Genomic DNA, 6,000 nt, shown 5'->3' on the forward strand with positions numbered 1-6,000 from the left:
ATTGCATCTGACCCTATATACAGCCATGGCCAAAAGTTTTGAGAATAACACAAGTATTGGTTTTCACAAAGTCTGCTGCTTCAGTTTTTATGATGGCAATTTGCATATACAGTACTCCAGAATGTCATGAAGAGTAATCTGATGAATTGCAAAGTCCCTATTTGCCATGACAATGAACCTCAATCCCAAAAACATTTCCACTGTATTTCAGCCCTGCCACAAAAGGACCATGTCAGTGATTCTCTGGTTAACACAGGTGAGTGTGTTGACGAGGACAAGGCTGGAGATCACTCTGTCATGCTGATTGAGTTAGACTAACAGACTGGAAGCTTTAAAAGGAGGGTGGAGCTTGAAATCATTGTTCTTCCTCCGTTAACCATGGTTACCTGCAAGGAAACACGTGCAGTCATCATTGCTTTGCACAAAAAGGATTTCACAGGCAAGGATATTGCTGCTAGTACGATTGCACCTAAATCAACCATTTATCGGATATCAAGAACTTCAAGGAGAGAGGTTCAATAGTTATGAAGAACGTACTGCAAGCGCCAGGATGTCAGCAAGGGGAGAAGGCGCTCTCCTTACAGCCCCTCCCCCAGTCCAGGGCGCCATTCCACTGCGGTCTTGGTGTTCCCTGGGCTGCTCCTCCCTCACCCTCTGTCAACCCAGAGATGCGCGGCAGCCATTTTCTGCAAGCAGGTCTCCAGGAACGCTGGGTCCAGTCTTTGTATATAGCTCTACCATTGGCCAGGTCATACAGCGCTATATCCTACCAGCCACTGTGGTCTGTAGTTGATTTTAGTGCCCATTGTAAACATGTAATGGTTTTCTGCGTTCCTATGTGACTTGTGCTAGCACTAATCTTTACTTTCTATACTGTACAGTTTATACCTTTCCCTTTATTCTACTATCCCCTGACATACTAAGGTTTAAGGGGGTTCATTGTACCTCACATTTCCCAGATACTTGTGAGTGCTATCACATACTTTATAACGTGGTTGCACGCTACACTGTGCCATATTATCCAAGGTGTTCACTGCACTTTATCAACATGTGTATTTTGTTATTCCTGTGGCTATGGCTGGCAGTTGAAAGAATAACAAGCAGCCTAATGCTGCTGCTCCTAATCTGGTGTCTTGTAAATCCTGCTCTGTAGGCTTAGCCACAGAGAACCTCATTCAGGATGGTCTCTATTAATTGTTAAACAGCCCCAGGCCCGTCGGCCCCAGGTGTGTCTCCCTCATGACCCACCCTGGGCTGCCTTTTGAAAAATGCTTGCAAAACTTGCGGACCAAGTAGCAGTCCCCATGGTAGCTCCCCCTATGGGATGGCCACAGCAGGTACTCCCTGCAAATTCTTTGCCTCCCCATGGGTAGACGTACTGTCTACCTCAGTACAGAGTTTGGCTATTATGGTTTTTCAGCAAATGCTGCAAAAAGAAAAGCCTTTACCTACTAAGCTTACTAAATGTACTATAATATCTTCCCAAACTACACAGTTATCTGACTGAGATATCATCTGGGGGGAGCAGAAGATGCAGATCTCTCACTTTGACTCCGTCTCAGGGGAAGAGGAGCCACCCTCTAAACTAAATATACCTGCTCTTGTGAGAGCTGTTAAAACTATTCTACAAAGAAGATGATGAACCCGCTCCTAAGAAAAAAATACGCATTTTTTAAGCGACAAAAGATTTTTACTAGCGTTACCTCACTCTGACCAGCTATCTGATCACGAGTGAAGCTTGCAATATACCCGGTAAAAGGTTTCAAATTCCAAAACTGTTCATTTCCTTTTACCCTTTTCCAGCTGCTGATTGTACTAAATGAGAAGTTCCCCCAGCCGTGGATTCTCATGTAACACGTCTGGTTAAAAATGCCACCTTACCCATTCATACTGCAACCTCCTTGAAAGAGACTGCAGATAGATGTGTATAGTAGCTTGTCCTAAATCTATATACTCTCTTACAGGAGCTATTACTTGTCCTGCTAGGACTACGGCCTGGGTGGCAAAAGCCATTGTGAGTTGGGCAGATGCCCTAGAAGAAACTTAACCTCCTGATGCTTCGAGGGAACAGCTGTCCTACTTATCTAACATTAGAGATGCAGCCTCCTACTTAGGTGAAGCAGCTATAGATACGGCTCTCCTGGCCTCCAGGCTATCTGCCACTTCGGTAGTGACCCGCCGTATTCTTTGGCTACGTTCCTGGAAAGCAGATTCTGAATCAAAACTGGCTCTAGAGTATCTGCCTTATGCAGGAGACATCCTATTTGGTCCAGAATTGGATAAAATTGTGACTATTTTGGCGGCTAACAAGACGGCGTTCCTGCCCTCTGCATATAATACAAAGCCTTGGCCGTCATCCTTTTGGCCCTCAAGGAAAAGCCATGGGGTCAGTCTACCACGACCGCAAACATCAACCAAAGTCTCCAAGCCTAGGGCCAAACAGGCCTGGGCTACTAGACGTCCACCTGCCAAGACTGAGGACAAGCCTACAGCCTGACTGGGTGGGCCTCTCCCTAGGTGGGAGGCTGACTTCAATTTGCCCGGGTTTGGCATCTAACCATGTCAGATGCCTGGGTAAGAGAAGTGGTCTCCCATGGATACGCCTTCTCATTCCTGATGGGACCCACCCCCCCCAGCAGTTTTTGCATGAGACCGCCATCGGGCCAACCAAGGCCCTGTGCTCCAAAAAAACATTCAGTCTTTACTGAATTCAGGAGTAATAATTTGGGTCCCCTCCTCACAACGGGGCAAGGGCTATTCTACCCTTTCTTAGTTCAGAAGCCCAAATGGTCTCATTGGCCTATCCTCAACCTCAAATTTCTGAACAAGTTTATCAGGGTGCTCAGGTTTCGTATGGAACCCCTCCGTTCCATTATCCTAGCTATGGAGCCTGGGGATTTTATGGTATCTAGACATTCAGAACGCTTACCTACATGTACTTATAGTGCCTTCTCATCAACAATATCTGCTATACTACAGCAACATTAACAATTTCAGGCTCTGCCGTTCAGCCTTTCAACGGCCCCCTGGGTCTTTACCAAGGTCATGGCAATTATGGCGGCCTCTCTGCCTTCAAGGGATCAGACTGCTCCCATACTTGGACGATCTCTTGCTGTTGGCCAGCTCACCAGACACTCTTCACCGCCATCTACAGGTTACCATTGCCTTTCTTCAAACGCACAGTTGGCTGATCAACTGGAAAAATCTTCCCTAACACCCTCTCAAAGGATGGTGCATTTGGGAGCCCTCCTGGACTCTTGAGTTCAGAGAATCTCCCTAATAGCGGACAAGATTTCAGTAATCCAACACAGACTATGCAGACTGCTCCACAAGCGCCAAGTGTCAATTCACTCTCAATGCAGGCCCTGGAATCAATGTTGTCCACCTTTGACATGATGGAGTTCATCCAGTTTCACTCCAGGCTCACCAGACGGTGAGCCTCCCCCCAGAGGTTTGCCTGTCCCTAACTTGGTGGCTACAGACTTCCCATTTGAACAAGGGTCATCCCTTTTGGATCCCACTCTGGGCTCTCCTCACCACAGATGCAAGTAACTGGGGCGCAGTAACTGGCCAGCACTCCTTCCAGGGCTGATGGTCCCCAGTCAAGGCAGTGTTACCAATCAATATCCTGGAACCTCGAGCTATCTACAGAGCTCTCACTCTGGCTCAGAATATTTTGAAGAACTGGCCAATACAAATTCAGTCCGACAATGCCATGGCGGCGGCCTACCTCAATCACCAAGGGGGCATTCGAAGTCAGTCACCAATTACAGAAGTATCCCACATTCTCACATGGGCCAAAAGCAATCTCCCAGCCATCTCTGTAGTGTTCATCCCAGGGATTCTTAATTGGGTAGTGGATTTTCTCAGCTGTCACTATGTGCATGCAGGAGAATTGTCTCTACATCCAGAAGTCTTTCAGCTTCTAGTGGACAAATGGGGTCTTCCGGAAGTGGATCTCATGGCCTCAAGTCACAACAACAAACTTTCAAGTTATGGAGCCAAAACACAGGACCCCGAAGTGGCCTTCATAGACACATTGTCGGTGAAATCTAACTTCCATTTGGCATATCTCTTCCCTCCAATATCCCTACTTCCTCGAAAGTTCAGACAGAAGGGGGGCACAGTCCTGTTCATAGCTCCGGCTTGGCCCAGACGTCATTAGTACTACGATCTTCAAAGGCTCTCCATAGACATTCCTCTTCAACTTCCTCTACGCGTAGACCTGTTGTCTCAGGATCCATATCTACATCCGGACATAGCCCTTCTGTCTTTAATGGCTTGGCTCTTGAGACATCCCTCCTAACGGCTAAGGGTTTCTCCAGCTCTGTGGTCCAGACCATGCTCAGAGCACGTAAACCAGCCTCAGCCAGGATTTACCACAGAATATGGCATACGTATATCAAATGGTGTGCTCCAAGAAACTATGACCCTCAAGTCTTTAAGGTTAATCGAATTCTTGCCTTTCTTCAAGCTGGACTGGATCTAGGCCTCCGTTTAGCATCTCTGAAAGTGCAGGTCTCTGCTTTGTCTATCTGGTTTCAGCGTAGAGTTGCTACTATATCGGATGTTCACACCTTCATGCAAGGTGTTTTATGTATGCAACCTCCCTTTGTTCCTCCTGTGGCTCCATGGGATTTGTCAGTGGTGCTCCAAGCACTTCAGGAATCTCCATTCGAACCCCTGGAATCAGGGGATGTCAAGTGGCTCACTGCGATGACTTTTTCTTCTGGCTATAGCCCTCTGCCCGTCAGGTATCGATTTTAGGGGCGCTTTCATGTCACTCCCCTTTTTTAATATTTCATCAGGACAGGGTTGTTCTTCATACGCGCCCAGGTTTCCTTCCCAAGGTGGTTTCTCGCTTCCACCTGAATGAGGGAATAAAAGCCTTGACGCTTCTATGGGCATTTAATTCACCGTGAGGTGAGGCCTCGTTGGACGTGGTCCGTGCTCTGAAGATCTACGTGGACCACACTACTTCCATCAGGAAATCGGACTCCCTCTTTTTGTCCTATATGGATTCCACAAGAAGGGATGGCTAGCTAACAGACTCTGGCCAGATGGATTCGCATGACTATCTCACAGGCTTAAACGCAGACTGGCCTTCCTATGCTGGCTTCAGTATCTGCTCATTCTACTCGTTCTGTGAGTTCCTCGTGGGCAGCCTGGTGTGGTGCCTCAGCTGAACAGCTATGCAAGGCAGCCACCACCTTTCTCAGGTTTTATGCCTGTGATACATTTGCCTCTCGGGATGCTTCCTTCGGGCGTAGGGTTCTCTTATCAGCTTAGAAGTGTTCCCACCCTTGAACCAACTGCTTTGGGACAGGAGAAGAAACTCATAGAAGCTAGGAGCGTCAAGGCTTTTATTTTCTTATGTTTGAGTCAGCAGTACTCAGCGTCTGTATTAAGTCTCATTAAATGCGACTCAGTCTGCTTCCACCAACCCTCAATATCAGTAATTGTGCTGGTTATTTTAGCGGGTCGTGGCTGAGCTTCGCTAGCAGCAATGCTGCAATCTGGACTGCATTGGACGTTCGGAGATGTCAGGTAAGACGATTCCTCTTATGAGGAATCACGTGCGGCAGTCCTTGCTTTTGGTGTCGGAAACTCACCAGAAGTCACTGCCGCCAGGGCCTGGGATTGTCCGCATCCTCACTACACCAGTCGGGGCCTTATCGTCTGATGCCGGGGATCGGCAGCAGATGCTTCTGCTGCCATGAGGCCAGCGTACCCGGCTGGTTAACGCAGCTTAGGGGAGGTAGGCGCTACCCCGACAGCTTCTTCCTTGACCCAGACGCAGTTCGTACAAAGAGTTTTGCGTGTCTGGGTTGCTCCGCCTACCATCCACGTGTATATAAGATGCTCATGGTCCACGCTAAGTGCGCCCTGTAGCTGTGGTCTCAGGAGGGTCTGGGTCAGTCTCCCTGTATAACTCTCCTTGGTTAAAGTATATGGTGCTCTATGTCTTACCATTTCTTTGCGTTGCTGTAGTTGATTTAG

The sequence above is a fragment of the Taudactylus pleione genome, unplaced genomic scaffold (genome assembly GCF_031769625.1).
Source record: "Taudactylus pleione unplaced genomic scaffold, aTauple2 ptg000114l, whole genome shotgun sequence".
Lineage (NCBI taxonomy): Eukaryota > Metazoa > Chordata > Amphibia > Anura > Myobatrachidae > Taudactylus > Taudactylus pleione.